Here is an 18554-nt window from a genome sequence, read left to right as displayed (position 1 = left end):
TGGAATTTTATGTAAGACGTGGGAAATAGTAAGAGCTGGAGAGGACAGGAACTCCACAAGGAAAGCAACAGAACAAGAAAATTTGAATACAGGGAACTTCCCAGAGACTCATACTCCAACCAAGGACTATTCATGGAGATAACCTAGAATCCCTGCACAGATGTAGCCCATGGCAGGTCAGTGTCCAAGTGGGTTACCTAGTAATGGGAAGAGGGACTGCCTCTGACAAAATCTGATTGGCCTGCTCTTTGATCACCTCCCCCTGAGGGGGAGCAGCTCTACCAGGCCACAGAAGAAGACAATGCAGCCACTTTTGATGAGAACTGATAGACTAAGATCAGAAAGGAGAGGAGAACCTCCCCTATCAGTGGACTTGGGGAGGGGCATGCATGCAGAAACGGGAGGGAGGGTGGGATTTGGAGGGGAGGAGGGTGGGGAGTATGGAGGAATACAAAATTAATAAAGTGTAATTAATAAAAAAATAATAAATCAACAAGGCAAATATAATGAAGCCTGCTGTCCAATAGTAAAAGCTGTCAGAATGGGGTTTCATTAGTAAGACCTTTCTACTCAACTGTTTGGCTGAATAAAACTGTTCTCATCACTGCAAAAAAAAAAAAAAAAAAAAGGAATTAGGTGTTTTGTTTCAGAAAGACCCGTGTTGTGAAGTTGCCTATCAAGTTTCTAAAATTTTTATACTTTCATGTCATTTGTAAGGCTTTAATCCTTTTGGGATGTTCATGTACATGTGTTTGTACCTGCCAGTGTGTGCATGCCTGTGTGTGTGTGTGTGTGTGTGTGTGTGTGTGTATGTGTGTGTGTGTGTGCATAACGTTACTGTGCATTGTGTACGGAATCAAATGCTGATTGTGCCTCCAATAGTTCCAAATGCTGTTTTGTTTTGTTTTTGTTTTTGTTTTTGTTTTTGTTTTGTGCCTCTCATATCTGCTTGCAAAACTTGTTCTGAGTATTTCTTGTCTCAATGCTGCTTGCAAAATTTTGCTCCCCAATTATTCCTTGATATGTCAGTAAAGAGGCTTGGCAGCCAATGGCTGAGCCAATGGAGAAAGAATAGGGATGGACTTCCTGCCAGCCAGGGGATGAGAAGAGAGGAAGAGAGAGGAAGTGGGGGATTCAGCCATGGGCAGAGGTCCAGGAAACATGAGAGAGCTACTGAAGCAGGGAAAGCTATAAATGCAAGTATCTTTGGGATTTATGCTGGAAGCCAGATTAGTTTAGAGGATTAGAATAAAGTAACATTGTTCCGTTGTTGTTCTTTAAAGCTTATTAAATAAAATTATTAGTTCAGTTTCAGTTATTTGGAAAATAGCCAGGTAAGAGGGAATCTACATGCACAGTTTTAAAACAACTACTAATGTGTGTACATTCTGAATTGTAGCGTTTCCCCAACCTGCTAATAGTTATGTAACAGTATATGCTTGCACTTATTTCTGGGCTTTCTGGTTTGATTATTGGTCGTTCTGTCTGTTCTTATACCAGTCTGTGCCTTCGTATCACTTACTGAATGTTTGTGTTATTTTGCTTAGCTAGGTTATTTTGTGAGTCTGTACATATTTGAAGTTTATCTTTTTTATTGAGTCCGGTTCTAATTCTGTAGCCAAGGTTGACCAGGAACCTACTATGTCACTCAATCTGGACTCAGATTTGTATCTACCCTCCTGCTTCAGCCTCCTGGGGATTGTGATCAGGTGTGGGGCATCAAATTTGGTAGAATCCACTTTAAAAAACTTTTCTTTTCTCCATGAAGAATGACATTGGGATTTTGACAGGGAGTGTGTGAAGGTCAGAGGACAACTTTTGATGGTCAGGTCTCTCCTTCTGCCATTTGGGTCCCAGGCTGGAACTCAGGTCATTAGGCTTGGCAGCAAACACGGTTACCCACTGAGATCCTCTCATCACCCTGAACTTTCTTATGTTACTTTAAAGAATCTAAATGTAATAGATTTTCTAAATATAATCCAGATATCAAGTCGCAAGAAATGGTCATAATTAGAATATCTCCTCCCTTTCTGCTCCAGAAGATGGCTTTACTGATGTCTACATAACAAATTACATGGAGCATTTATTCAACTTTCCCTTTATTGCATATATGTGATCGAGGATCTTCATGTGCACCTCTAGACGTGTTGTACAAGTCATTACCACCAGAAATGGTCCCTTTCACAGTGTACAGCTCTGATGTTTGGAATAGACCCCCTTATGACAAGTAAAATTTGTACCTACCTTACTATGCTGAGACCTAAGTTGTTTACATGTAAGATATTGGATCTTATGAGAAACCAGAAGATCCCAGTTTTTAATAAAACAGTAAAAACAAAAATCCAGCTTACCCTGAGTGGCTGCACAAACTCCCTTGCTTTTCTCAGCTGTCCCTCTTATGGGATCCTCTGCTACCCTTTGTGAAATGCCTCTCTGTGTCCTCAACAGGATGTTATTTTATTCATTAATTGCCGATAAAAGCCAAAGAGATACTTGGTGTCAGTTTGTTAAAATTCTGTTCCTTGGAGAAGCTCTCTAAGTAGTCCACCCTTAGTTCCCGGAATAGCGACAGTCATCTTAGTTTTTCTGATGCAAACTTTTACTATGCTGGCCCGGAACTTCCCATGTGTCCTGGGCTCATCTGGATTTGAACTAAAGAGAGTCTTGCCTCAGCCTCTCAATTGCTGAGATTAAAGGCATGTGCCATGTTTGACTATATTTCTCATGGTTCTATAGTCTAAACATTTTTTCCTAGACATAGTTCAGATTGACAATATGTGCATGCAGGACAGTGATGCACACTTCAAGTCTACTCATGTTTTTTGTTTTGTTTTGTTTTGTTTTGTTTGTTTGTTTGTTTGTTTGTTTTTTGGAAATGCTAACCTTCTTTTATGGGTCCAAAAAAGTTGAATAAAAGCTCACTCACAGGGTGACAGCAAGAATAAATGTTCAAAGGTGCCACAATACCCTCTCAGGCAGCCATTTGCTCTAGCTTTGGTGCAGTTTTTCTGTTACCAAGACCCTGAGTTGTTAGAAATTGTGAACTTTTGGAAAACAAATCAACCACATTTGGCTTCTATTTTCCCTCCTTAGCTGCCTTCACTACACTGGGCTCTATCAGCTATTTCTATCACAATAAGAATAAAAAAATCCACACACAGAATTTTTGGATAATGTGTAATTTTCTTTCACACTGGAACCAAATCACCAATAGGCATAGTATGGACTATCCTGATGTCAAGAATGTGTACTTTGGACCAGACACATAGCTTAGTTAGTAAGTACTTGCACTGGGGACCCAAGTTTAGAATGCACGTAACTAAAAATCTGGTTATGCTGGCATGCAGTTGTCATTCCAACTTTTGGCAAGTAGAGATAGTCAGACCCACGAACTTGATGGCCAGCCAGCTTAGTCAAATAAGTGAATACCGGGTGAATGAGAGTGCCAGTCTCAATAAACAAGGTTTACAGCTCCCGAGAAGCAACACCTAAAGTTGACCTCTCTTCTCTATACTTATGTGTGCACATCTTTGCACACATATTAACACATACACACAATAACTGATGGTCATGTCATTACAGCTTTGTGCTTCCAAAATTCAGGCTTTATCTTTTTCCTAAAAGTGGAATTTCAGGGCATGTTTATTTTCTTTTCATCACGGAGTCTTCATATTTGCTGAAGAAGAAAAAGTGAAATCAAATTTCTATTAAAATTCTATTTCTCATTGCTGAGTTAACTTGATCAAATCACCATTTGCCATGTGTCTGGTCAGTAGTTAACGCTTTATGTGTCTAGAGTAAAATAATAAAGAGGAAGACAAATGTGTCCAAATTATGACTTTATTCTGGTCAAAGCCTGTTGTAACAGGTCTTCAGTCTCTAAAAGGAAAAATATCTCTTGGAGTCATAGGGCAGATGGTGCATTGGTTTATTTCTTAGTGGGAATTTTCAGAACACTCCATCCTTATGTGACACAGCAACTAAAGCAGGTTCAGAAACATATTGTGAAGTAGTTGATGTACGCGGAGAATAATTCACACTTAAGGCATGTATTAGGGTGCGCTTTGTGTGTTTTAAGGTATAAACCAACTAGGATTATACTCAAGAAATAGAGGCTGAAAGGATGGCTCAGCAATTAAAAGTTTACTGTTCCCACACAGAACCCAAATTTGGTTCTAAACACCTAAATCAGGGAACTGACAATCACCTGTAGTTCTAGTTCCAGAGGATCCAATGCTCTGTAGCCGCTACAGGCACATGCATACAAACAAGCACAGGCACGCACACGCCATAAATAAAAAGTAACACATCTTTTAAAAAAATATACTTTCATAAGATTCCCTGCACTCTGCCCAAAATTTGGCTATGAGTCTCAGCATATGTTTTGATATCCTGCTGGGTAGAGTCTTTCAGAGGCCCTCTGTGTAGGCTCCTGTCCTGTTACTTGTTTTCTCCCTCTTCTGATGTCCATCCCATTTGCCTTTCTGAATGAGGATTGAGCATCTTACCCAGAGTTCTCCTTCTTGGTTAGCTTCTTTAGGTGAAGAGATTTTAGTATGATTATCCTATATGTCTAATATCCATTTATAAGTGAGTATATAACATGCGTGTGTTTCTGTTTCTGGGATACCTCACTCAGGATGATCTTTTCTAGATCCCACCATTTGCCTGCAAATTTCATGATTTCCTTGTTTTTGATTGCTGAGTAGTATTCCATTGTGTAAAAATACCACAATTTCTGTATCCGTTCCTCCATTGAGGGACGTCTGGGTTGCTTCCAGCTTCTGGCTATTACAAATAAAGCTGCTATGAACATGGTTGAACAAACGTCCTTATTGTATACTTGAACATCTTTTGGATCTATGCCTAGGAGTGGTATAGCTGGATCCTGAGGTAGCACTGTTCCTAATTATCTGAGAAAGTGCCAGATTGATTTCCAAAGTGGTTGTACAGGTTTACATTCCCACCAACAATGGAGTAGGGTTCCTCTTTCTCCACATCCTCTACAGCATGTATTGTCACTTGAGATTTTAATCTTAGTTATTCTGATGGGTGTAAGGTAAAATCTCAGGGTTGTTTTGATTTGCATTTCCCTGATGACTAAGGATGTTGAATATTTCTTTAAGTGTTTCTGAGACCTAGAGGGGACAGGAGCTCCACAAGGAGAGCAATAGAACCAAAAAGTCTGGGCACAGGGGTCTTTTGTGAGACTGATACTCCAAACAAGGGCTATGCATGGAGATAACCTAGAACCCCTGCACAGATGTAGCCCATGGCAGCTCAGTGTCCAAGAGGGTTCCTCAGTAATAAGAACAGGGTCTGTCTCTGACATGAACTCATAGGCTGGCTCTTTGATTACCTCCATCTGAGAGGGGAGCAGCCTTACCAGCCCACAGAGGAAGACACTGAAGCCAGTCCTGATGAGACCTGATAGACTAGGGTCAGATGGAAGGGGAGGAGGACCTCCCCTATTATTGGACTAGGGTAGAGGCATAGGAGAACAAGAGGGAGGGGGTGGGATTGGGAGGGGATGGGGAGGGGGCTACAGCTGGGATACAAAGTGAATAAACTGTAATTAATAAAAATAAAATAAAAATTAAAAATATACTGTGTAGGAAGGAATTAAAAAATCAGTTTATTTTTTATTTTGAAACTACATAATATGTCAAGAATAAGAGCCAGGATCATGGATTTTAAACTCAGATGTGGCCCAATTTAAAAACTGAAATCCCAACTTTTATACCATTTAGGATTGAACTTTGGCAACATGTCTCACTCTTCTTTGTTTTCTCATTTGCATAATGGAGGCAATAACAGAATTTATCTCGATTTACTGAGAAGATAAACAAAATTGACAGACCCTTGGCCCAATTAACAGAGAGAGAGAGAGAGAGAGATTGAGAGAGAGAGAGAGAGAGAGAGAGAGAACCCAAGCCAACAGAATCAGAACTGAAGAGAGAAACATTACAACAAACACAAAGAAATTTAGAATATTATCAGGAAATATTTTAACAGTCTTTACTCCATGAAGCTGGAAGACATTAAAAATATAAATGAATTTCTGAATTCAGCCAAACCACCAAAAGTAAACCATGAAGAAGCCAACAACCTAAAACAAGATGATTAAAACAATAATAAAAAGCCTTCCAGCTAAAATTAAGTTCAGGACTAGATAGATTCACAGCAGAATTCTAACCAGACATTCAATGATAATCTACAGCCAGTCTTTTTAAAACTGTCTTAAAAAAAACTGTTATAAAGAAAGAAAAAGAAACAGGACACTTTCAAATTTTTTCTACAAAGCAAATATGAATCAAGTAAAGAAAATCACAAAGAAGTAAAGATACAACAGAAAAAGAAATCTACAGGCTGATATCCCTGATCAACATAGACTCAGAGACACTCAATAAAATACAAACAGAACAAAGATACACACCAAGAAGAGTATACACTATAATCAAGTTGGCTTCATGTCTGAAATGCAAGAACGGTTCAAAATATACAAGTCAATAAGTGTGATAAACCACAGAAATGAATCCAAAGACAAAAACAAAAACAAAAAAAAAACAAAAACAAAAAATCTCATGACCATCCTAATAGATAAGGAAAAAAAAAGCGTTGACAAAATCCAGCCTGCCTTTATGATAAAAGTCCTAGAGAATGTACGGCTAGAGGGAATATATCTTAACACACTAAAAGCTATATATAATAAAACCATACCTAACATCCTATCTTAAATGAAGAAAATCTTGAAACAATACTATATTATTACACATAATACTTGATATGAATATTCATATATTGTTTTAATGAACTTTTATCATCTGAGCTGATGGTGCTCCTGCTGATCAAAACCCAGCTAACACAAACATCAATGTGAGACGGCCCCTGTTAAGTGGTTGACCAGGGCTATCCAAGAGGGCTAGATAGAAGGGTTTTAGGGGAGGAAGAGGAAGGGAGAAATGTTAGTACATATTAATCTCAAAAATAAAAATTTAATTTCAAAATAATAAGAATATCTAACCCTCAAATAGCCTATTGCTCTTGTCCATAGTTGTCCCCTAGAATTGAAAGATAAGTCCCTATTGCAGGAAACATGTACTTCAGAACCAGGGGCTAAGAGACCTTGAGGTATGGCCTGAAAGCTTCCTCCCTGAGGACTAGCTCTCATGGTACCAAAAGGCACAATGAAAGCTTCTAAGGGAGAAAACAATCAATAGCCTTGTTCAGCTCTGATGACTATTAGCCATAACAACTACCAGCAGAGTATAACATCTCTAAGAGTACAGTAGTGACACATATATCTTGGTGGTAACCAACAGCTCTTTAATTGAAATTAGACTGTCTCAACAAGAGGGAAACTATGCCTGGTACTAGAAACCTAATTAACTACTCAGTGCTGGTGAAGTCTTGGTTATTGGAGGAGAATTTGCAACCACTGATTATAAAACAAACAAAAACAGTATAATCCCTAACAACAATCTAGAAATAATTGACCTTATAGTCACTGATAAGTGTGGTACTCACCCCTCATGAAGAAAACTTTTCTTTGCAGTAGACCGAGACTGCTACAGAAAACTACAACCAATCAAATATTAGAGTTGTGGAGGCCAGACACAGTATAGACATATACAAAACACTCCTGCAACTGAGGCTCAGGAAACATTGTGGAAGATAAAGTAGAAAGATTGTATAAGGCAGAGGAGCAGGGAATTTGCTGTGAGATTTCTTAGTAATATCAGTAGCTTCACCCATAACATCTCACCAACAACTGCCTAAATATGAGCTGAACAAGAATGACACCAGTAGACATGCCAATGTGCTTGAGAAAAATCCCATGAGGCCTCAACCCCACACAAAGAACTATACGCAACTTAGGAAGGCTGGGACTGGAAGAAGTGGTCTTCCTCAGGGAAGAACACACTAATTGACTGCCCTATGCCAAACAATCAGCCCTGAAAACATATATACAAGTACCATTGTATAGGCTTAACAGGTTACATTTAAAAAGTTATATAAATATACATATATACAAGTAACAATAAATAGTAAAAAAAAAGTCATGAATTTGATAGAAACCAGGGAGGGGTAGATAGAAGGGTTTCAAGGGAGGAAGTAGAGGGGAGAACTGTTACTACATCTTAATCTCAAAAACAAAAATTTAACTCCAAATAATAAGAATTTTTAATCCTCAAAAATGAAATGAAAGGTTTCCTAAACTAATTTTTTTTGAGGTAGGCATGGGAAACATTAGACCTAGAAATAAGAAATGACATATATGAAAGGCTACATGAAAGGAAAGAATATAAAATATTGATTCTAGAATGGCTTTGGTAGGTAAACAATGTTCATTTTCAGCCCTAGAGGAAAAAGTCTGGAAAAATCCAATATAGAAAATGAAAGGCAATGCTGAAGCTTAAAAAAAAAAGATTTCATTTAAATGAGATGGGAATGAACAATATAGAGACAGATGAAAGATAAAGCAGAGTGCAGCTGCAGTGAACATCAAAGGCTAATATTTCATTTAAATCACACTAGAATAGATTTTCAAACAGTATGCATAGTCTCACCAATGGTCATTTACAGGAGAATGGACACTTTACTAGTGGTTATACCACTGAGGAAATTATCTCCCTTCTTCAGCATTAAAAAAAAAAAGTCTTTGATCCACTTGGACTTTAGTTTTGTGCAGGGTGATAAGTATGGATCTATTTGCATTTTTCTACATGTAGACACCCAGTTAGACCAGTGCCATTTGTTGAAGATGCTGTCTTTTTTCCATTGAATGGTTTTGGCATCTTTGTCCAAAACCAGGTGTCCATAAGTGTGTGGATTTATGTCAGGGTCTTCTATTCTACTGATACTCCAACCAAGGACTATGCATGGAGATAACCTAAGACCCCTGCACAGATGTAGCCCATGGCAGTTCAGTATCCAAGTGGGTTCCATTATAATAGGAACAGGGACTGTCTCTGACATGAACTGATTGGCCTGCTCTTTAATTACCTCCCGAAGAGGGGGAAGCAGCATTACCAGGCTACAGAAAAAGACAATGCAGCCACTCCTGATGAGACCTAATTGACTAGGATCAGAGGGAAGGAAAAGAAGACCTCCCCTATCAGTGGACTTGGGGAGGGACATGCATGCAGAGGGTGGAGGAAGGGAGGGATTGGGACAAGAGGAGGGAGGGAACCACAGGGGGGCTACAAAGTGACTAAGGTGTAATTAATAAAGAATTAAAAATAATTAATAAAAAGAAAGTGAAAAAAATCCCCCAATCAGGATCCTGTAGTAATCTTAGTTATACTTGATAGGTAGTGTTAGTATTTAGGCAGCCTGCTTCTGGGTTGCCTAGCAACCTATGATGTCCTCATGTGTTGCCCACCAGGTGTCGCATTTGGCAGGTGTGGTTAAGTTGCTCCTTAAAAGAATCAACCTGCCACTTGGTTGCTCTCTTGCCCTCTTACTCTCTCCCTCTCTCTCTCTCTTCATCTCCATTCAATAAGCCACTTTTATATAAAATCTGTGTGCATCTTCATTTTATTGGTCCTAAGATCAATGAAGGGAAGGGAGTGGGGGTGTTCCAACAGAGAAAGAGGAGAGAGTAGGAGGTGCAACTACCTGGCAGTTGACACATGATGACATCGTAGGTTGCTAGGCAACCCAGAAGCTGGCTGCCTAAATACGAACAGGCAGTAAATAAATAAATAAGTAAATGAATAAGTAAGTGCGCAAGCAAACAAACTGATAGGTAAAAGGAAAAACATTGTAAACGAGACTGGTGGGAAAGAGAAAGGGAACCAATGAAGTTGGGGGAAGGGCTAGAAAAGGTCCTTGGGGGTAAATATGATCAAAATGAAATTATATACATGTATGAAACTGTCATGATGTGTCATTCCACTCCCGGCAGTAACCTGGGTTCTGCTTTCTGTAGGCTGGTTCAGGTACTGTTTGCTTCCAGACAGAAACAAAAGGTGGAGGGGGGGGATTGGGACAAAAGGAGAGAGGGAACCACAAGGGGGATACAAAGTGAATAAGGTGTAATTAATAAAGAATTAAAAATAATTAATAAAAAGAAAGTGAAAAAAATCCCCCAATCAGGATCCTGTAGTAATCTTAGTTATACTTGATAGGTAGTGTTAGTATTTAGGCAGCCTCTAGATCAAAGGTTCCCTTTCCCCCAGAAATGGATAGAGTGCTCAGGGTGAGTGCCCACCCAAGCCTGGGGGTGGGAGTTTGGGGGAGGAGGTGTCCATAAGCTCATGCTGTCTTCAGGGAGGAGGGGAACCCTTCTTTCCTGGAATAAATGATGAATCTCAGATGGTCGTGGTGGAGGAATGGAGTGAGAGTTTATTTTGTGAATCAGAGACATATAAACCTTGGGCACTGGGAGAGGTTTTGAGGGTGAGTATTTTTTATTGGGGACTAGGGGTGATATAGTAAGAGGGGGGAAGCAGTTCTTAAATTATCCTATGGGTGGGGGAAGAACTCCAGGGACAGTTAAAGGTCATTGGTTGAAAGCCAAGACACCAAGACATCTCATTAGCATAGGGTGGGTGTTTCCAGGACTTCCCAGGGGCTAGCTGAAGGGATTTCTTACCAGAAAAGGATTGGGTTTGTAATCGCCCTGAGGGCTATGTGACTCTCCTTAGAAGATCTGGGGTTCCCCAGGTCAGGCATGGAGGGAATCCAGCTGAGGAAGGGAGTCCTTCATATTATACCAAGTTCAGAGGCTGCCTGAAAACATCAGACTTAGACTTTAATTACAGTGTCCCACAATGATGAAATACATAATTTTTTTGTTTAATTATAAAGTATACCACAAAGCTGTACTAATCAAACAGCATAGAATTGATGGAAAGAACTGGCACACAGACTAGAAGAACAGAATGGAGTGCCTAGAGGTAACCTCATGTGTTTATACCTAAGTGATTCTTGACGAAAAGAGACAAAAGGATGAGTTAGAGAAGGTGCAGCTCTTCAGTAAATGGTTTTGGGTAAATTGGATATTCAAATAAATGAAATTGTAGTGATCTTTTTTTTTGTCATCCAATATAAAGATCAATTGAAACTGAGTCAATGCTTTAATGCAAGATCTGACATCATGAAGCTACTAGAAGAAAACATGGGGAAATACAAGAAAAAGAAAAAAAAAAGGTTTACTTTATTGTTTATGATTTTGTCGCTTACACACACACACACATACACACACACACACACACACACCAAAAATCTTTATTGACTCATGAAAATAACTTGGCAATACATTTTAAAGGTTTTCATGACATATTACTAGCTGAAAACAATATGCTGTTTTGAAAGAACAGAAAACATTTGTGTGTTTGTGGTGTCATTCACATCCACTGATGTATGTGTATCTTATTCATATTCTTTTTACAACATCACTGATTTTATGTAGAGTTAATGGTATTTTTAACACATGTGACTGTAAATCTAACAAGTGTCAGTGCTAAAATATATGAATCTGTAGAAACTGTGCCGTATTCCTCCCTCAGATTGCTTAACATTTTGGCCATCTCTGGTCTCTCTCACAGTGTATAATGTGTTGAATATGTGATCCTGGCAGAGAATATTTGATACTCAATAGTTATACAGGTATTTTAAAAACAAGACAAGCACACATTGAATATATTTAATTTGATGGTTAGAAATTCTCTGTAATGTAAATTTTAGCAAAAAAAATGCACATGTTCTTGAGGATTTATTTTTCCACTTTAAAATTTTTTTTCCAGCAGTTGATTTTTATTGCTTCCCCCATCACTACAATAGAGATGAGAGAGTGCTGTCTGCCTCATTAATTTTCAGGGAACTTCACATTGACATGCATGGCAGGAAGGGGAATGCTCTGCTGTGGGTAGCTGCACATAGTGGACACCTTGATGTCTGTCAGTTACTGATACAAGTGCAGATGTGAATGCAGCCTAAAATAGCATGATACGAACTCTCATGGCTGCCTTTAGAATGGCAGGGCTCTTCATCCTTATTAATTGCACAACTGCTATAAATTATGAAGTCTTGGAATAGCTTACAAATTCTCAAGATAATGCAGACTTTCATTCTCCTTTCCTTTATCTCCCAGCACTTCTTTTATTTTTAGGAAATGACTTGCATTCTGGTACACAAGGTCAGAACCAGACAGGAAAACTGCAGGCATCCTTCACAGGGTCTCCAGCTGCAGAACAGTGAGGGCTCCTCAGGACTAGAGGCTCCAAATGTGTGGGGAAGAGGTTTGAGACATAGGTAAGAAGAAATAATTTCTGGAGGATTTTATCCCAAAAGCACAAAAAAGAGTCTTAAATATAAACAGATAGAAAAAGGTAGCTAAGAAGGGTTTTCTGTACAGCCATGTATGGATAGATAAAGAGACAGGATAGGAGAAGACTGCTGCAGTGTTCATTGGATGAAAGACTGATAGCCAGAGTGGATCAGCAATTAAAAAGCTCACTATTGCAAGAAAGAAAACCAACCAAACAACCCAGTTTAGAAGCTAGTATTTGTGTAAATAGACACATTTGAAAAGAACTCTACGGTGAACACATTTATATAAAAAAAAAATGCTATCATGAGCCACGGAGTTAGAGAAAATCAAAATCACATTGAGATTGCTCAGATCTGCTATTTTCCAGTGTGATTAGGGGACTATCGAAGGGTCTACAGCTGCTGTTATTTCTAACTTCTTACTGCTTTTTTGTAATCTTTTGATTCTTCTCTCATGTAAGTGCTAGCCAGGACCAACCTTGCTTAGCTTCTAAGAACAGACAAAATAGGGTGTGATCAAGGAATTAGGGCTGTAGACTTTTCTGATAATTCTATTTCCAAACTGAGTACAAAGCTTAGAGCCATAATATTTCGTGCGAGTTATTAATCAGCCCAGCCATCAGTCAGCCCATTTCTTTCTTTCCTGCTTGAGAGAATTAGTAGTAACTTCCTGGTCACCCATGTCAAATGCTGACTGGCACCGGGGCTCTGATGGTAACTTTGTAAGTCATACCACTAACAAAAGATACATTTGAATGGCAGACCCTGGTTTGACAGGAATTGTAATTGAGATCCTGAAAAAATCTGGACTTATCATTTTGTCAAGCAAGAACATATCAGATACCTAGCTTCTGGGTGTGTCCTTCTGTGGTATGTGGGAGTGACACAACATGGTTAAAGATGAAATGCCCAGGGAAGCTGGATTGCAACATTTTGCTGATACAGGGAGAATGCCTGTGGATGGTCTCCTTTGCTCTTTAGAATACTCTGATAAGCTGCTTTTCTTTTAAAGTCATGAAAGCAAATATGCCCTATCTGTTTTCTTACAGCCCTAGGGTCGTTAACCTACATAGAAAGGAATAAATTTTGATCAGGAAATCATTGCCATGGCTGATGATTTGACATCAGTTTGCAGTACTGCAACATCCCAGTGTCTCTTTAAGTATGTCAGTTTCTACTGAACCTCTCTCTTCTACTTCTTTTTCTAACGTACCCTTTCCCAATATTGTTGATGGATCTAATTCCTATGAATGAAATTCCAAGAATCTGAAACTTACTTCAAGTCAGATCCTTCATCAGCGCTGTCAGTTTGGATGGAGACACACTTGCAAAGCACATTAGACTAGTAGATCAGTTTTGCATCCTCACGGCACTGTGCAGGAGGGGCCTAGAAGGGATTGTCACTGCAGTATCACCCAGCACACAGTGCTTCTTACCTGCAATAGCATTTGGTTTTCTGTATTTCCTATACTTAGTACTTATGCTCCTGTTTATAAACATTAGCTGACTTTTCTTGGATATAGCCACATGCCTGTGCCTTCTCTTTTTACTTCAATTATTTTGCTTATCTACTATGAATTTAAATGTTATAAACCATTCTTTTTAAGTTTATAAGTCCACTAAGGGACTAGCTCCCTTCACAAGATATGGGAAGGTCTTTTCTTGTGTAATAAAGAAACTTCGGAATGTTTCTCCCCTTGCTAAACCTCTGTTTAACCCTCTTCCCTGGTACTACTGTGCATCTATGCATGACTCAAAATGACAGCTTATACCTTTATGTTTGAAAGTTCTACATAGCTATGGAGAATCAGAAAGTACACTGTCTCTTGCCAGGTCTGGAGAGAAGAGTCATTTTTACTGAAAAATTTTTTTTTTCATTTTTATATTATGATGTTTAATTCAGTATTAGAGATGGGAGACGGGTTTTTTCTTTTTTCTTTTTTCTTTTTTTTTGTGGGGGAGAGAATTGCTTCTCCTTCAAGGTTTTCTGAGGAATGAGCATTTTGTTAATGAGATGGAAAAGCGTGCATACGGCCCTGGCAGAGGCTGAGTCATTCTGTAACTCCGGAGAGTTTATTGCTGGATCCAAGTCTCTGATGAAGGTCAACGAGCTGGGGAAAAATCCTGGGCCTCTGAAGGCCTGCCTACCTCCAGGGACACTTTCAAATCACCTCCCCCAATTTGGGGGAGCTTATTAGCATGCAAATAATTTAAAGTTTTGGATAATCGACACTTCTACTCTTAAGACATCAGGATTTTTATCTGAAGGTGCAGATGTCTACTAGAAAGAACATGGTAAGAAAAAGAGAGATGGAGGTTGGTAAAAGGGAGGCAGAAAGGATTTCTTTATTATCCAACAGGCCAAGCACTTCATAGGCTTGTTTGAATATTTTTTTTGTTCGTTTGTTTGAATATTTTGAAGTATAATTTATCCCTCTCAGTGTTTGTAGAAAAATATTTTTATAATTTTCTTTTAACAAAGGAAAACAAAACAAAATAAAAAGAAACCCTACAAGGTCTAAAGAAGCAGCTAATTTGCTGAACAACATAGAACTAATACAAACTGGGTGCTGAGGGAAAGATGTTGACAGAAGAAAGTGGGAAGTGCAGAGAGAGAAACCTTCGGTTCTGCTGCTGCCTGTACCCTTGTCCCGTTCTTAGTCACATGATGAAGAGGTGCCCCCTCACATTTGACCACAGGAAAGACTCCGCTAACAGATGTTATAGCCTGAGCTGTATCTAACAACCTAATTATATGGGTCTGTTCTGTTTTTGTTTGTGTGTGTGTGTGTGTGTTTATTTTTACTAGAACTTAGAAGATGAAATAGCTCATTTTCTTTTAGATATACTTGTTTTTTTTGGGGGGATATGCACATAAAAGAAAAGAGTTGATAAGCGACTGCTGAGCCTGTGTTTACAGCTTGTCTCTGGGACAGCAGATGTGCCTTCCTGCTATCCCGACTCTAGGGCACAATTTTAGCAGTACACTCCGGTAGTTTCCTCTTTTCTCTTTAATGAAACCACACAAATCTTTAGTCCTGAGATGCCAACTATTCCAAATACCTTTCTAGAAGCCATCTTCTTACTTCTGCCAGGATATCCTCCATGTGAGCTTCCTTTTATCATGCTGCGCAGTGCCACCCATATGTGCAATACGTATCAGTGAAAGATTTTGGTTTTAGTTTGGAATTTATTTGTGCCTGTGTGCATCTGCATCTGCATGTGCATCTGTGTGTTTTCTTCAAGTGTGTGCCTATGCACAAGCTATGCAAATTAGCATAGAATCTGGTTGACATCAGTGTTTTTTTTTTTTTTTCCATAGCTATCCACCTTACTTTGTGAGACCTCTTTTCTCAGCAAACCTCATCAATTGTCTAGCCTGGCTGGTCAGTTTGCCCACAGGATCCTCCTGTCTCCACTTCTCCATTGCTGACAGCTTCTTTCAGTTGGTATCTGTTATCCTTCCCACATAAGAATTCTTGTTCTCTCATCCTTATCATGCCAAACTGAGCACACACTCCTTTCTCTTTTCTCAGTCAATCTCTCCTACTTCCCTTCAGGCTTTCTCTCTCCTCCTATAGTCTACTTTATTAGTTGACTGCTGCCCCTCTAGTCTATTACATATTATTTCTTTTCAGGGTTTTTCCAACAATACCTTTCTACTTATATTATCTGGATATTGATACATAATTCAAGGATTTAGTTTAATCATTTGTCCTGTTTGACTTAGATTTTTCAGAGAATACCTATCCTTGTCATGTTCATCTGAATTTGTCAGTCACTTCTGAAGCCACTATATTATTAGACTCTAGTTTGAGTGTCCTCCACAAAGATTCAATTATTTGAACCCCGGTCCTCAGAGTCATGGTATTGGGTGATGTTGTCAAAACTTTAAGAAAGGAGAGTTCTTTAGGTCAATTGTGGCATACCCTTTGCAGACTGAAGAAACACTAGCCTCTTTAGCTTTCTATTTGGGGGTGTGTCTTCTTATACACTGCAATGAAATTTCATCATGAGGGTTCTACTGGACTCAAATGAGGCTGATGTCCTATAGAATGGTAAGCTAACCACCCCTCCCTCTAAAATAACGCTATCTTACCTCAGGTATTTCATTATATTAGCAGCAGCAAATGGACTAAAATGGTGCTTGTCTTTTCATGATTTATTCCCTTTGCTTAGAGGTTGTTAATTCACCTTCTAAGTGTTGACTGACATCACTTCCCTTTAAGGCTCAATGTCTAAATTATATGCATTACTAAATTCCATTTGAACTGAGTCTCTGACCATAGCTTAGCCCGTTTTTGAGTTATTAATATTATCCATGTAAAGTAATTTACCTGGTTCAAGCCAGAGGTATAATTCTCCTGTTGAACCTTTAATAGATCCTCAAGACCAGTCTATGAATGTAATATAGAGCTGGGTATAATGAGTCATGCCAGTAATCCTGGCACTCATAGTCTGAGACAGGAGGACTAAGAAGAGTTCAAGCCAACCTAGGCTGCATAGTGAGGCCTTTTCAGAGTAAAAATGTACCAAGGTTCTTTACCACCCCTCTTCATATTATTACATTTTCATTTTCATCTGCCTTTTCTCCTTAGGCTCACTCAAACTCAACTGCACATCATGGTCTATAAAGCAATATTACCCTGTTTATGCTTTCTTTGCTTATATTTTTCTTTCTCAATACCTCCCTTGTGCTTTCTTGTGGTATAGGAACCAACATCTTGTCAACTGCCTTTTAATACTGAAAATTCTATTCAAGGTAGGTTTCAAGAATGTTTCCATGACTGTCCATTTGCCAGGGTAAGATGGCCACTGCTTTTGAAACCCACAATGATTCCTATTGCCACACAGATCACACAAAACTTATTAGCACATAGATCTTTTTAAAAGAACTTTTTAAATTTTAGTTTCATTTCTATTTTCGGGGAGTTTTATACACACATTTAACATGTGTTGAGAGAACCTACCTTCTATTCTTTCCTCTCCCATGCCTCTCCATTCCTCCCACCTGTCCCTTCCAAACTTTATGTAATCTTTAAAACAAAACAAAACAACAAAAGGGAGTCCACTTAGTGCTACCTGTATGGGCATGGCTGTATATCATCTACATGACTAATCTCTCAGGGACCACACCTCTGAAGACAAGTGACCCTTTCTCTGCCATCAATTGACAATAGCTTCTCAGCTAGTGATGAGAGAATTCATAGTTCCTCTTCAGTCCCTGCTATGATTTTGATTACCCTAATATTGCATCTATGCAGGTATATGCAGTCACAGCTAACATGAGTTCATGTGTGCAACGGTAGAGGGCAGGAAGTAATGAAATTCAGGGCTGAAATCAATAAATTAGAAACAAAGAGAATAATACAAAGAATCAGAAAACCAAGAACTGGTTCTTGGAGAAAATCAACAAGATAGACAAACCCTTAGTCAAACTAACCATAAAGACAGAGAGACAATAGCCAAATTAACAAAATCAGAAATGAAAAGAGAGGCATTACAACAGACATGGAGGAAATCCAAAGAATCATTTGGTCTTACTTTGAAAGTCTGTACTTTATAAAATTGGAAAATCCCAAATGAAATGGATGACTTTCTTTATAGATTCCACTTAACAAAGTTAAATTAAGATTAGGGAAAATTTAAATAGTCCTATAACCCCTAAAGTAATAGAAGCAGTCATTAAATGTCTCCCAACCAAAAACCAAACCAAACCAAAACAACAACGACAACAACAAAAAGGCTCAGGACCATCTCGTTTCAGTACAGAATTTTACCAGATCTTCAAAGAAGAGTTAATACCAATACTCCTCAAACTATTCCAAAAAATAGAAACAGAAGGAACATTGCCAAACGTATTGTATGAGATCATAGTTACCCAGATACCTAAACCACACAAAGATCCAACAAATAAAGAGAATTTCAGAGCAATTTCATTATGAATATTGATACAAAAATAGTCAAATAAATACTTGCAAACTGAATCCAAGAACACATCAAAAACATCATCCACCATGATCAAGTAAGCTTCATCCCAAGAGTGTAGGGATGGCTCAATATATGAATATCCATTAATGTAATCTACCATAAAAACAAACTGAAAAAAACCACATGAACATCTCATTAGATGCTGAAAAAGCTTTTGACAAAAAAAATCTAACACCCTTCATGTTAAAAGTATTTGAGAGAGCTGAGCATGGTGGCACATACGTTTAATCCCCTTACTCAGGGAGGCAGAGGCTGGCAGATATCTTTGAGTTCAACACCAGCCT

Source organism: Meriones unguiculatus, chromosome 1 (genome assembly GCF_030254825.1).
Source record: "Meriones unguiculatus strain TT.TT164.6M chromosome 1, Bangor_MerUng_6.1, whole genome shotgun sequence".
In the NCBI taxonomy this organism is placed as follows: domain Eukaryota; kingdom Metazoa; phylum Chordata; class Mammalia; order Rodentia; family Muridae; genus Meriones; species Meriones unguiculatus.
Note: the sequence above shows the minus strand (reverse complement) of the source record.